We start from the raw sequence: 16,024 nt of genomic DNA, 5'->3' as shown, positions 1-16,024 counted from the left end.
ACCTTAGAGTGAAAAACAGCTATGCTTTATATTCTTTAGCTCCTTAAGAAACGTTCGATTTTAGAGAATATTGGATAGAAATATTTTTTCATATATCGGATCCATACATAACAAACGAGGTAAGATTGACATGTTCGGGCACGGGTAATGACAGGTAACTCATCCATGATTGAGTGCTTCATCAAACTAGAGTGAAATACGAGCTTATATTCTTTTGATTTACTACGCTTTTGCAAGCTAAACAGACATTTTTTTATATATTAATAACTACATAGTATACTTATTTTACACATTTTACAAGTATTTTCTTATATATTTACACCTAAGCATTTAATATGAAACAGATAAAAAAACGTGAAAAATTATCTAAATCTTTATAAAAAAAGTTGTGTGACTGTGTTTTGAATTATTTTTGGCTTGTCAATTATTGATTATTATAATAATAATCTAATCTAAAAGGATCTCTAATCAAAGAAGAAATTAAGATAAACAAACCTTAGATATATATATATTCCATACAATTTACTAATAGCTATAGCCTATAGTCTGCCTTTTTTTATTTTCGATTAATATATATTTATTTATAATACAACACCATTGTCATTCACCACTATATATCTTATTAATTTTACTTCCAAAGTTCCGACAACTTTGGCGACACTCAAAAACTCCTTTTTACGAGAATCCATATTGAATATCACACATTATTCAAGATCACGTCCAATAATATCGCGTCAATTAAATGTGAAATTGTTTATTTGTCTTTACTGTACTTGTAGTTGGAAAAGGCTATACGTAAATAAAGGTGAAACCAATGTTAATTTATAAGTTACAATAACGCTTCTCTATAAACTATTTAACTGTTAAACGACTATAACTTGAATTTGAATTATGGTCGTATAAATTATTCAAATTACTGATACAAGAATTAGCCACGTACAACCAAACCTGCGAAATGACTTTTCGATCTTACTGTTCGATGATTCTGATACCACTGTTCGATCCTATTATGGGCTCAAAAGAGTTTCTCTTTCTGTTAAGTTTTCCGATGCGCATGACAATGTAAGGACCAAAAGCATAATACTAAGTATGTCACGCGTCATCATGGCATATTGCTACATCGTGCCTCGATTCAATACCGTGTCATGGTAATCTATATGTTTTAGCACTATTACATGCATGTTCTGAGGCCAGACACACTTCGCGTTCCTAATTACTCTCATAAGACTGAGAATTTGCAATGCAAGCACGGTTTATACTTAACCGAGACTCATGCCGAAACAGTATAATGTAACAACATTAAACATATGATTGTATTTTTTTTTTTTAATATTTTTTTAAAATTACATAAAAGTTCATTAATCCCCTGTAATCCGTGCCATAAACTCATTTCCTACTTCCCATATTTGGTGTTGCTAACTCAATTCTTAGTTTTGGCATTTTCTTATAACTTAAATAAAAAATATTATTATACGCATTTGTAAAAGTATAGGTTAGCTCATAACTTTTAGAAGAAAAGTAAATATTATAAAATGATATCTATTTATTTTTAATTATTTTTATTTATTTTTAATGATCAAGGTGTAAAAGTTAAGGTCTTATCAAATACTGGTGTCATTTTTAAACTTTATTTATTTATTTATTGCAAAAGTTACATCATCAACTTATCACTAAGCACTTAAAATTAATATCTGACCTGGGTAACATACAAAGTAATACGTCTTTAAAGGTGTAAACAACATTGAACAATATAGAAATTTCTATCAAACTAAAATTTTTGCACAACAATATATTTTTTGTAAAAAAACATCCATTCATTAATCCCAAAAATACGAATTAAATGAATTGCAGGAATATTTTACCCTTATTTTATTGTGCTCTCTTTTAAAATTTTTACGAAGCACAAAAGCTCCTTTTCCCGTCATTTTGTTAGGATATCCTATTAAACATGCAAAAAATATGAGTACAAAGGAAGTAAGCAAAGGTACACGGACTTTATTTTATAAATTTAAGAATGTTATAAATGCAAATTATACTATCCTTAACTAATACGTAATATTTGAAATTATATGTTTTTAAAAACTATTGTATTAAATTTCAATATTTACAAGATACCTTAAGTTTTATAATAACACTCAAATTTAAATTAAGATTTATAAACCATCACTGACTCAGCATAATTGTATAAAAATTCGAAAGCTGACAACACAAAGCGAATACCCAGGAAATTGAATTTGGGATGTATACGCCATCAACCAAGTTATAAGCTGTTTAAACAGTAATTTTCCTCCTGAACTCCTCTCAAAAGATGGTATTTGTAATGAGTTTCTAATTACACTAACGTTTAAAGTAATCTACTAATGTATACAATATTTGTATATTAAAATAAACAAAATGTATTCAGGCAATCTTACACTCGAACCTTACAATATAAATAATCAACTCAACTCTAAATATTTACAGTATTAAATAGATGAGTCATAATTATATTATATATTGTAATCGAATGTACAGCAAGTATGTATATTATAGCGATATAATATGACTAAATCGAAAAGGATCATTCAACTTTCTAAATAGGGAAATGAAGTACATAACTGTAGTGGGTATACTGACCCCACCCTCAACGCTACGAGCGATTGAATTTGTAAGCAAATATAATAGCTACGAGTACAAGTTAGATAAACCTGCAAGAGATGGAAAATATTTAATATGATTCTTCTAATATATTTATCTTAGATAAACACGCGTTTTCATAATATGATACCAATGTGGATTTAGATGCTTGGAAAATATTATTAGAAAGAAAGAAACACATTCATAAACATATTATTTTTCAGATTTATAACAGCGGTAAAATCTAATAATACTTTGCTCTTTTTACCCGTATAAATCGAAATTGATGGTAATATAACCTACAATTACTTTGAAAGTTGATAGACATGTACCTAGCCGTTTACACTGAACTAACAGTGTTTGCCTTTATGACGTCACACCATAGCGGCTCGTCTTTTAAATCACGTTATATACAAATTGAAAATTACGACTTTTTAATTTTAATATAATAAATCAATAATGTGCTTTTATGATTCAAAATCAGTATTTTTAAGTATATTTCTACAAAATTATTATTACTAAATTTAATTTTTTCTCAAATATCATAATTTATTTTTCACTACCGAAAGTACCCTATTATCTGTATTATATTAAATAAAAACTTTACAGCCAAGTCAAATGATGTTAATATGAATAGTCTATTCCAAGCACAAGAGGACAAATAAACATTAACTGACATCGAATTAACGCGATTTCATTGGTCGAAAGCTTGAATCTATGATATTCATAATGAGGAATGGAGAAAAAATGGCGCTTTGAATGTCGACGAAGCTGTTGTCGGAATTTTGGAAGTAAATTTAAAGTTGATAAGTAGTGAAGACGAATAAGTAATGTATTTTAAATAAAGATAAATTAAGATTTTAAATTAACATGGTTATTTTTATTACTAACAGTATCTAAAACGGGATATTTACCATGTTTTTTATTTTTATTTGGTGGAGCTCGATATTTCGACATTATCTACGAATGTCTTGTTCACGAGACTCCAAAGATAAATTAATCAAGAACTATTTGTTGAACACAAAATAACTGAGCTTTTAACAAATCGCATCGAATACGTAAATCTAAAGTTTGATTATTTATACCTCCTTCGATTGGAATACGTTATAGATTGTTTTATCAAGACTTTTATAGTAGAAAATATCACTTTATATTACAAACAAATATTACACTCAAATCTGTTCACTGTTTCTCTATAATAGATATTTGGCTAATATATAGATAATGGCTTAATATTTTCTGAAATTTCAGATTTGCTCATCTTTTTATAGAAAAATTGAGAGAACTTCGATAAGATAAGATAATAAAATAACTGTTAGATTTATTAGAGTGATTGGTGATGTTAATAAATAATGCGAAACTATTGTTTCATACTTTAATTAATAGAGACTTACAAAATATCGACTACATCGGTACGAAGACCAAGACAGAGAGAGATTTTCACCTTTTAACTATAGGTGGCGCTAGACGTTCACAGACTATAATTATATATTTACCACAGATTACAACAATAACGATACCTTGCTTTAACGATTTTTTATAAAAGGAAGACGGACAATTGTTCTACCTGATACTACATGGTCACTACTGCTCATAAACATTGCCACTATAAAAAATAATCATTATTCGTCACATCACCAATGCGACGCCAACCATGTGAACTAAGATGTTATATCCCTTGTGCCGCTAGTTATACTGCCTCACACGTCCATCAAACCGGAACACAACAGTACCAAGTATTCCTGTATAGCGGTAGTATAACTGAAGCATGCGCCAAGTCCTAGCGGTAAAATAATCTGCAATTAGAAAGTATTTAAAATTTTAAGAAAATAACAACAATAAATAGTAAATTATGACCACAGTTTTATTAATTCTTTAATCGGTGAAAAATTATCTGTTACTTCTAAATAAAATTGAATACAGTAGTTGTATTTTGTATCCACAATAAACGAAGCGTAACGTCAACGATACTAACTTCGGACTGCATGCGAGCATAAATTTAGAAAGTAACACAAGCGAACCGCAAACAGCCTCCTGGATTTACGGACCAATAAAAAGGACAGTTTGTCAACTAAATAGTACTTCACGATTGTAGGGAAATATTATAAAACATTATTTACTAAATCGTTATTATTTGTAAACATCATGTCAGATGCCTCGTTTTTATTTTTAGGTAAATTAATCTACCAAACTGACTAACCACGCTGACATAATCCGAACGTTGATAAAAAATATTCTTGACAACTTTGTAAATAAAGAAGTTATAAAAAATTGATTACAAAAAGGCATCCTTCCTTTGTATAATAATGCGCTCTTTTTAACTCATTGTATAATTTATTTTAAAAAATCATTCAGCCCTAAAAAGCATCCGGAACCTGGAAGGGAACGTGAGATTTTTATCCCTGCATTGGTGGCACTGGCACGGATTGGTGCTGTGGGTTTTTTTTACATAAGCGTCCTCTGCCTCTCCGCGCGACACTTCAGGAGAACTCCATTCAAAAAGAAAGAGAGTAATCTTGCCCTCACTCCACACTAGTGCGTACAGCAGCGTGAAGCCATCCAACATTTCTTTCTCTGGGCCGTCTGAAATAGCAATCACCTCACACTATATTTGAGTGGAAAGATAAAAGATAAAAGAGTATGAATAAAAGATGTATCTTTTATTCATAATCTTTCATCTTCGTTTTTTTCATCAATTTTTTCAAGTGTGCGTAGTTGACAAGATCAGCTACAATGTATATGGAAAAATTCGAAGAAATCTCTTAGCCGAGCTTATTTTTGAGCGCATTATTTCCAATAGAAGTTGCAGACAATTTATTTTCAATATTAAGTTCAAATTTCACCGGCATATGTAACTGGGTACGAAAATGGCACAATTGGTGAAATATTTGATTTAGAACAATTTTAATAGTTACTGGTTAACCTTGGTAACTAAGATGTTGTACATTTATATATCATTTTGTTAAAAATTATGAATATAATGCATTTTTCTTGGCTCCTTGGCTAGGTTTAATGCTTGACCTGCTTCGAGCTATTTTTATTAGTGAGGGTGGTTTTGTTGATTGTTACTTAAAATTGTATTATTTTATGTGACGACAAGTATAAAATAGTTTTTCTGTCGTCCACACCTTAACAAAAGTTCTATTCTATTGTTCTCTTTAGAACGACTAGATAGAAAAACTTAAATGTTAACATATAAACAACTAAGAAGATTAATATTTTGCACCGATTGAATATTCAGTTCCCCAAGTACAAGTTGCAGCTTTGATAATCAATCACACCTTAACGGAACATCTCGAATACAAATAAAACTCCCAAGTGAAACTTCTTATACAGAGTTTTAAACATATTATCGAGAAAGTTAAAAGAAATAGTCGCAAATAAAGTGAAAAACACAATGCAACGTGTATTTTTATGTTATCGTTAATCGCGAATAATAACACTTATATTATCAAGAATTTTTAAGAAGCAATTTAAGGGTATATTCGTAGGTACGCGTCATAATATTAATGGTTAATGATTATTTGTTTTTTAATAAACTACGTCCAAGCGCTTTTCAATCATTGGTAAAGATGAAACATGAAATTTAGACTATCGAATTATTGTTAACAGTGGTTCAGCTCACAGTAAAAGTTATAAAAATTTTGATAGTTTACAATGTCGCGGGATAAATATTGTAATAAACGCACTCGAAATCGAGAATATCCTACGTGGTCCAATTATTATCAGTATTTGTATAATGCAATAGAAGTTACATGAACTTGTCAGCATAACAACTTATGTTATACTGTGGTGTTATAGGTGGCTTGTTGAGTTAAATATTTTTAACTGTAACTATAAGTTTCCATGGCAACAAATTATAAAACATTTGAAGAACGTTCCGCTAAATAATATTATATAAAGGCGAAATTAAACTATTTGAAAAATAAAATAAGTTGGAATCGTCTATTACTTTTCTTCTATGATTTACGTACAAAATTGTACCGCCTATCTTCCTCTAAGCGGAAATAAAATTTCTCCAAAATCCACGTAAAAGTCATATCTCCGATTAAAGATTTCATCCTTCGATATTGGCCGATCGTAACATTTTAACGATGGCCCTAAGAACGACTTCTTTGTTTTAATACCATTATTTTATTATTTATTACAACATTACGTTTTAGGGCTCAATTAACAACATTTTATATTTCCATGGAAGCTAAAATCTTTTGGTGCTCTTTAATTTTCAAAACATTTCTACATATACTTTTTTCGCAGAATACTTTGCTACTGCATAAATTAATTCATACCGGAATTCATATTTCTTTTGAATACAATAGTTGTTTTATGTATAAATATGCTTTTATTCATTCGGCTATTCAGAATAATATTTTTATTTGCTTGAAATAAAAAGTTTTACCCGCATGTCACCGACGAAAAGGAAATAATTATTTAATAAATAAAGAACTTAGCCAATGATTCGTCTCATTATAACTTCTTTCTTCACTAAATTTATTTATGATCGTTCTCTAATGTTAAATCGTATGCCAAAGGTGTAGTTTATTCTGAGTTGAATTAGGTAACTTAATTACTTAGTAGCAAGGCTCTGGGCAATACAATCTGAGTAGATACACCCACTTTTTACACATTCCACCGCCAAACAACAATATTTGTATTGTTTTGTTCAAATTGGCAGGGTGAGTGAGCCAGTATATCAACAGTGATGACCACCAACCCGCATTTCGGAAATTTACTCGTCCGCCTAATTATTTAACATTAAAATAAACACATTATTATTATGAGTGTTTATTTTTGAATATTATTTTTGTTGCATTGCTTGTTATATTATTATAACAGCAATGTGATTATATTCTTATAGTCCCTATACACTAGCAACACGAAGCGAATAGACAGTGTGTTGCCACGCTCGACCGGATTTAAGTCGTCCTTCCTTGAGATGATTTTACACACGCATTCTGCAACAGTTCAGTCCATGATTTTTGACAGAATCATATAGATGTATTGTGTATGGTGTTGAGTGTAGGCCCGCACTCGCGTTTTTTTAAATATAATATATTATATTTTTTTTATATTACACTAGCTTAATGCCATAATGAACGTCTTATAAAATTGTTAGCATAAACTATAATTCTCCAGTCGTCACCGCTGATACACATATATATTGGAATTATATATATATATTATAATAATGACCGGTGCATTATCTGCATCGTCTTACTTTCTTACTATTTTAGACTAACTAATATTAATTGTAATTATGTAATGATAACTGTGATGTTTAATTTCTTACTCGTTTTTATATATATCAAAACAAAATGTAATGGCAGATTATATTTAAGACTGATCGACATTCTCATGCATTCGCGTATATATTATTTAGATATTACCATGAGTATATGCAATAAGCGTACTTCGTCTGAGATGCCTCGTTGAATACAGCCGCCACTCGCACTCGCACATTTTTTAGCGGTACGATTTTAATGGAATATAATTCATATAATAACTATATAATATTAATACATTTTTACTGTATATATTTATATATAAATGTCATTCAAATAATATAAACATTAAATAGTATATTTTCTTGATAAGTTAATAATAATAATAAAATTATTATAGTTTATATTGGGAAGCTTTATCGCCTTACAGTCTTAATATTTAAGGTGCAAACTCTAACTAGTTCAAGTAATTACCAAGTTCAGCTTTTCCTGCACAATAATTTTCAGTTTATAGTTGATATTGTTTGAAGGGTATATTATAATTAAAATAGTTTTTAATTTTTTTTTAATTATCTTGGAAATATCCAATTGATAATAATGCATGACTATAATTCTAATTTAAGCTGTTTGTATTTCAATTAAATAATCTCTCGATATATCTTATAATTTTATGATATGTATTTAGTGATTTTTTATAATAAAGCTGTATAAAGATGGTGATTATAATTAAAAAAATAAAATTTCGATTTTTTTTTAATGATTCTTTTTGGTATAATCTACTTTCCGAACGGCTTTACATTTAGATCATCACTGTAATAAAAAAAGTGCTATTTGGAGCCTACTTGAATAAAGAATATTTTGATTTGGAAATTATTAATTGTAAATGATTATTAATTATTTTAGTAATAACAACATTGTTTTAGAGCGCATCATTATCGCTATCATTGCGCATGTAGCTTGCATTGGTGTTGATAGCCTTATCCATCTAGTGTATAGCATGTACGGTTGTAAATCATAAGTTTTTCGGATTTTTTTCACGACAAGACAAAATAATTGTATGTATCAAATCGGAATGCTTAGAATAGATTGAGGTATTTTTTTAAAATCCATGAAACAAATGTATGTAATCGACATTCTAAGCCATTTTAACAAATTATACTAACAATATTAAAGCACTTGTACTAAAATGCATTAACTCTCCGCGGCATTTGTAAGCAAAGACTCTTAATCCGCAGACGTACATAACTATATACATATTAACTCCTAATGCATAGGGTCAATACTCGATCACAACAGATGTGCGTCAAAAGAATGTTGTGTTACGTCTTGAGAACTGTTAACGGAATTAAATATTATTTCTAACATGATTTTATTTAATAACTATGCGATACTAATTTATATTTATTTAAGTATTATTCATTTCAACGATTACATACATACATACAAAACATAGACATTATTTTTTTTATTGTTGGTTAAATATGCATTTAATGAGAATATATGAAATAACGTATTTGTAATGAACTAAAATCTATGACATCAGATTATTATTTATAACGGAATAGTAAGTTTACAGAAAAAAAATGTTGGGCATAGTCTTTTTAGTACTTTTTTCGTATTTTCGCCGCCGAAACGTGAGTTGTATGTGGAAAGATTTTGTGAGATAATATATTACGAATATCCAAAGCAAATCTGAGAGAATACTTGGATACTTAAAGTTAATACACAGCACAAATGGAACTCGAAGTTAAAATTCCGACAAAAGTCTGCCTGCTTCCGTGAAAGTTTCTTTTCTTAAAAGAATTCTCTGTTGTATTTTCTTAACATCAGTCATTTCACCAACAGTTGCCAGTAATACGTCTAAAACATTTTCTATATATTGTTTCGCAACTATGCTTTTAATAAATATCAAATTTATATCAAATAACATCTTATATAGTATATATATACTTAACATATGGTAAATGGTTTCTGTATGTTAAAATCCTAGCTTAATATATTTACATGTCGCAATGGAGTGTACCTCTTTGGTACGTGTGCTAGTTTAGTCCTGCCAGAAGTAAAAACAAAACTACGAGTACTATCTAACCTAATATAATAAGATTTAATAGATATAATAGTTGTCTATAAAGAAAATCGCGTTTAGTTTTTTTCTACGTTATTGATAGTCACTTACAACAGGTTAAAAAATTGATAAATTTAAATGTAATTTTAGCCAATTTTTTGTACTAGTTATTTTTAAAACTAATGGTGTAATATCAAATTGCTTTTCTATGCGTTCGTTGAGATAAATTAGGCGATAATTAGGTTAGAAATAAGTACATCGACAAGCGTTTTCTCTTGCATTGACCTTGGATCAACCATCGCACTGAGTCATCTAGGCCTTATAAACAGTTTTTACTAAATTATGCTTAATGAGAAAAAATATAAACATCTCCCAAGGTGTTCTAAAGACATATTATGTTTAAAATTATAATTACTATAAGCAAAGCAGTATACATTATTTAAACTATATAAAATAGTGTACCAAACTTTCCAAAACACAGATGTGTGCTTAATTGAATGTAACTAATACCGACGCCGCTAATACTTTAGGTAAATTAATAAAGGGAGAAGTGCGCCATTATGAAAATCCACGGCGATACTAATAAATCGATCGATATCCTCATACTCCCAGACACCCAAACTTCATGCTAGGAAACATCTCGCTGATATAAAATACGCGATCATACTTTTACATAACGATTTTAGGAGAAAATTTAACACGACTTTAAAACATAGATAAGTCCTAGATTCCCGTCGCTTTTATCTGATATTAAGACTATTACAGTTTAATACTTGAGATATGGCAGTCGTTTTAATAACAGAGTATAGTAACTCATCTCTTATCGGTTTCAAATTTTTTACTTACAGGTTCTTGTTAACTATATTAAATAAAATGATATTTGTCAAAAAGTTCTCAAATTTCGTAATAAATCTTAAATTCGATTTTTGAAAAGCAAGACACCTGCACGAGTTGTAGAAACGGGTATTATCTCTGAGATTACACTGAGCTTGCAACACTAAAACGTTTCGCGGAACGCCACAACGTACCGAACCGTACGAAGGTGGATAACGCGTTCTAAGATATATAAGAAAACATTTTCTACATACTTTGTTATTAGATTTATAAAACAAAATTGCTGAATTGTAAGAAGTACGAGCAATGTGTACCGTAGATCTGATATAAAGTACTACGTATATTACTTCGATAGGAAATTCTTTTATAAAGAGACTAGCTGTTACCCGCGGCTTCGCTCGCGTAGAATATGAATATATTTACAAATTTACTTAAAATATTACGTAAATTTCTTGACGTGACTTCCAGACTAAGCTATATAAGAAATGTCAACCCCTATTAAACCCCTTGGAGGTAGAATATCTAGAAAGATTTAAATACGTATTTAATCATTTTTAATCGGTATCCCAAAAATAAAGTCTCATATCTTTAACTTAAAAAAATGACGGACTTCCATACAAACGTTCAACCCCTATTTCACTCCTTTAGGGGTAGAATTTCCAAAATTCGGGTGTGATGATATGTTAGTTTATAAGTATACAGACTAAAATATAAGTTTTATGCTTCTAGTCCTAAAAATGTCAATACTTTCAACAACTTGCTACCTTTCATCCCCCTTTTCAACCGCTTACAGCACTTTTTCCAAATAAAAAGTAGTCCTTTCTCAGGCTCTAGACTATTTGTGTGCCAAATTTCAATTAAATCGGTCCAGTAGTTTTGACGTGAAAGCGAGACAGACAGACAGACAGAGTTACTTTCGCATTTATAATATTAGTATGGATATGATGTAATGTCAACTACTAGTATACTTTTAATTGATAACTATAGTAAATTTAATATTTAAACAATATCTTATTTTTATTAACAAAAATAACGCTTATTGACTCGTTTTAGTCTCTGACTTATTTAATTTGTCGATGACTTTTAAATCACTTTAACTTTAATTAAAAAGATTAAAATTTAGCATAGTTGCAATTTGCAGTGACCTGAATACGGACATGAGGTTTAAAGTGCCTACAAAGTTTTTATTGAAGGGGTTACTGGGTTAAAATATAAAAATAATGAATATAATAATAATTATTTCAATTTTATTTTATAAATGTTTGTTATTTATTATTCTACGAAGAGACAAATTGGAAGAGAAAAATAATTTATAATAAATTCAGTTCGTAAACTGCAATAAACCTTTTTTCTTAATTGACGATTTTATATTACTTAACTAATAACGTAAAATTACGGTCGTAATGACGTATTTTCAAATTAGGATAAGATACCTATGTCTATATATAGCCTTATGCATGACTTGTAATTAAATAATTCCGTTAATCCGAATATTTGATTAAATTAGAATGAAATAGTTGGAATCACAAAATACATACTGAACTTGCCTTTATCTTTTGGGTTTAATTAATTTTCTTCCTCGATCGTATTGGTATTTATTTTTATATAAATAATGTAGCTAATTTGTGTATTATTATTCGCGTTTTTATTAGCTCACAGTACTATTATATTATGAATATTCAAATATATATAATTAGTAATTCGTGTAATTTTATTATATTTTCGCGTAATTATCGCGTATTTATAATTACAAAGTATAAAAATTTAACTCGATGATAGCACAAAAATAGTGACTAAATTAATTTTGGTTATAATAGACACAGTACTAAGTAACGTATTCTATTCACACAGTAATAAATACCTACTGTTCGTTTAAAATGTTACAAAGCGTAATTCAAAAACAGAAAATAATCGTTAGAATGCGGCCCTATAAAATATCTCAATTTTGTTTGCAATTGAAATTGAGTTTCGTTCAATAAAATCGGTTCGTGAATTAATTACTTTAGGTCTTTGAATAAACATGAAGTTGGTATAAACGTTCAGGGTATAATATTTCAAAAATTGACTGTTTTTTTTAAAACTTGTGAAATCATGACGGTCGCTCCCTTTTTCGTGACACAAAATATATATTATAATATATCAACATTTTTTTAATAGATTGTGCATATTAATATTTTTACAAATGTATTTTCAATTCTTAATTGTTTTTTTTTTTACAAATAATATAACTTACACTTTAATCTACTATATTGTAGTAGATACTTATTTAGACAGTTTATTTGTATCCTATATTTTAAATGAACTCTTATAAAATCAATCAAAAAGGATATAGCGATAAATGTATTGCAACTGAACTGAATGCTAAGTATTGAATTATATTTGAAGAAATCATGGTTAAAAAGGAATACAATTTATCGAATCGTTATCCAACTGCCGATTTAACAGGTTTGCTTCTATTTATTTATATTTCTTCCGAGTCATTTGCGGCAAGGAAAGTCGAGGACCCGATAATTGATTATTCACGAATCTCGCTAGTCACTGATGTCTTATTAAAAAGAATCTCTCTGAAGATTTCGTCAGTCACAACCAATTAATCATCTCTTATATTATTATAATTTATAAGCAATATTTATACGCAATATATTTTAAATCGTTATTAATTTTGTCGCCATTAATTTATTAAATATTTATTGTTTTGTCAGAAATTTCATAGATATGACAGATAGCAAATTTTATAAAATTATACCAGTGCCGTCAATTTCATTGTTTATGATATTAATATTTAATATTGCTTAAATAAAAAAGCAGTTGAGTGATAATATGGTATTTTTTTCTTAATTATGATATGTAACATAAAATGTTTGTAGTATAATATTCTTTAACTGCTTTCAAACGAAACATCAGAAGTTTCTTTGTTGTGAGCACACCAAGAAGCATAAATATAATCACATAGTTTTCGACGCGCTATTTATATTAAAGATTTGAAGTAATCCATTTTAACAAATTAAAATTTGAACTACCAAACCGCTTATACTTGGTTTTCATTTAACAGTCGAATTGTGAATATAACGAAGGGTTTAAATATTTTTTTTTACATTAATACTCGTACTATCAAAATATGTAAAGTAACTTTTTCTTATCGCCCGTTGGCGCTTTCGTCTTAACATTGCTTCAGGACTCGTTTTCGTGAGGAAAGTAATTTTGTCCAGTGTCTAGAATGTCTCTGTGTCCTCGGGCAATGTCAATATTTCAAGCAACTCCCTAAGGCCCTTCGAAAACTCTTCTTTATATCTGGTTGACCGCAACCCTTATGTACAGAATGGTAACTTTCGCTAAAAATATATTTATATACCTAAACAGTAAGTTGTTATAAAAATTATTGCTGGGTTTTTATTAAAAACAGTATAATGTTATAATTTGCTTACTAATTTTATTGACTTTTATATTTCTAATAGCTCAAACTTTATAGAAATCCATACTTCCATACTAATATTATAAATGCGAAAGTAACTCTGTCTGTCTGTCTGTCTCGCTTTCACGTCAAAACTACTGGACCGATTTAAATGAAATTTGGCACACAAATAGTCTACAGCCTGAGAAAGGACTACTTTTTATTTGGAAAAAGTGCTATAAGGGGTTGAAAAGGGGGATGAAAGGTTGCAAGTTGTTGAAAGTATTGTCATTTTTAGGACTAGAAGCATAAAACTTATATTTTAGTCTGTATACTTATAAACTAACATATCATCACACCCGAATTTTGGAAATTTTGGAAAAGGGGTTGAACGTTTGTATGGAAGTCCGTAATTTTTTAAGTTAGAAATATGAAACTTTATTTTTGTGACACTGATTAAAAATGAGTAATTACGTAGTTGAGCGTTTTTCGATATTTTACCTCTGAGAGGGTGAAATAAGGGATGAAAGTTTTTATGGAAGTCCGTCATTTTTTTAAATTAAAGATATGAGACTTTATTTTTGAGATACACATTAAAAATGATTAAATACGTATTTATATCTTTCTAGACATTCTACCTCCAAGGGGTTTAATAGGGGTTGACATTTCGTATATAAGATAGTCTGGGAGACCGTCATTTTTGAAGTTAGAAGCTAGAAATTTAATTTTTGGGATACCGATTAAAAACGAGTTGATACGCATTTAAACGTTTCTGGATATTTAACGTCTAAGGGGAGATATAGGGGTTGACATTTCGTATACAGGTTAGTCTGGAATTCCGTCATTTTTAAAGTTAGAAGCATGAAATTTTATTTTTTGGCTACCGATTAAAAATGAGTTGATTCGCATTTAAGCGTTTCTGGATATTCTACCCTAAGGGCTGAAATACACACCAATGCGGTATACAAAGAGGTCTTAAATTTACGTAATATTTTAAGTTAATTTGTAAGTATATTCATATTCTACGCGAGAAAAGCCGCGGGTAACAGATAGTTATAATATAACTTGTTCCTAAAACAAAATAGTAAAAATCTTAAGCAGCAAAAAAAACTACGAGGAAACAGGAAATTAAGATTAATGATAAATTAAGAGAAAAGTGCAAGCTGATCTATCTCGTACCTAAAGTAACATTTTAGTTTGGTTTACTAATTTCTATCATTCTTCACAAATTTAAACAAAGAAACTTTGATAAATTTATCTCTATTTGTCGATAAATTATTTTAAATTGTAAAAGTAATTGATTAATATTAGTATGGCTTTTTATTATCTCATAAAATATAATGGATAGCAATAGAGACACAATTAATGTCTGAGATCTGCAAGTCAAGAGCCACATGTCGCTGCTAGGGTGCTCTCTAACTGAATATATATTAGCTCATTTATGTTAATTCTGTTTGTCTTCATGAGAATAACACCTACTTTATTAATCCTGTACACGTCTAGTAAATAATATACTTTAAATTACATTAAAAAGTTTTCAAATTAGGGTAAACAATATTTAAAACTTATGATGATTTCAGTTTTATTTAAAACTAACTATCGTTTAACTCTTCATTCTAGTTTTTCTTCTATTTACGTTAAAGTAAACTAGCTACGACAATTATCCCACAGAAGAGGAGTAAAATTAATTTATATAGGTACTTAATGCAATCTAAAAGTTTCAGATTTGTGCGAACTTTGAAATAACAAGCATACCAATTAGTGCAAGATTCCAGTGATAATAAAGTTTATGTAGAATTCCTTTGTAGATTTCAACCATGTTACGTTTGAAAATAATTATGAGTCAAAAATTAATTAGGTTACCTGAAATCGATGAAACGCTAGCTTATAACAAAA

General features: G+C 29.0%; 1 protein-coding gene across 1 annotated transcript in view; it reads left to right on the top strand.

Moving 5' to 3' along the window:
• LOC113401215 (zinc finger protein 830) overlaps positions 1-16,024 on the top strand; it is a 236,018-nt gene that overhangs the window by 170,690 nt on the left and 49,304 nt on the right. The window lies entirely within an intron of this gene.

The sequence above is a fragment of the Vanessa tameamea genome, chromosome 7 (assembly GCF_037043105.1).
Source record: "Vanessa tameamea isolate UH-Manoa-2023 chromosome 7, ilVanTame1 primary haplotype, whole genome shotgun sequence".
NCBI classification, from domain to species: domain Eukaryota; kingdom Metazoa; phylum Arthropoda; class Insecta; order Lepidoptera; family Nymphalidae; genus Vanessa; species Vanessa tameamea.
The sequence above is the reverse complement of the archived record's forward strand: the minus strand, read 5'-3'. Positions and strand labels throughout refer to the sequence as shown.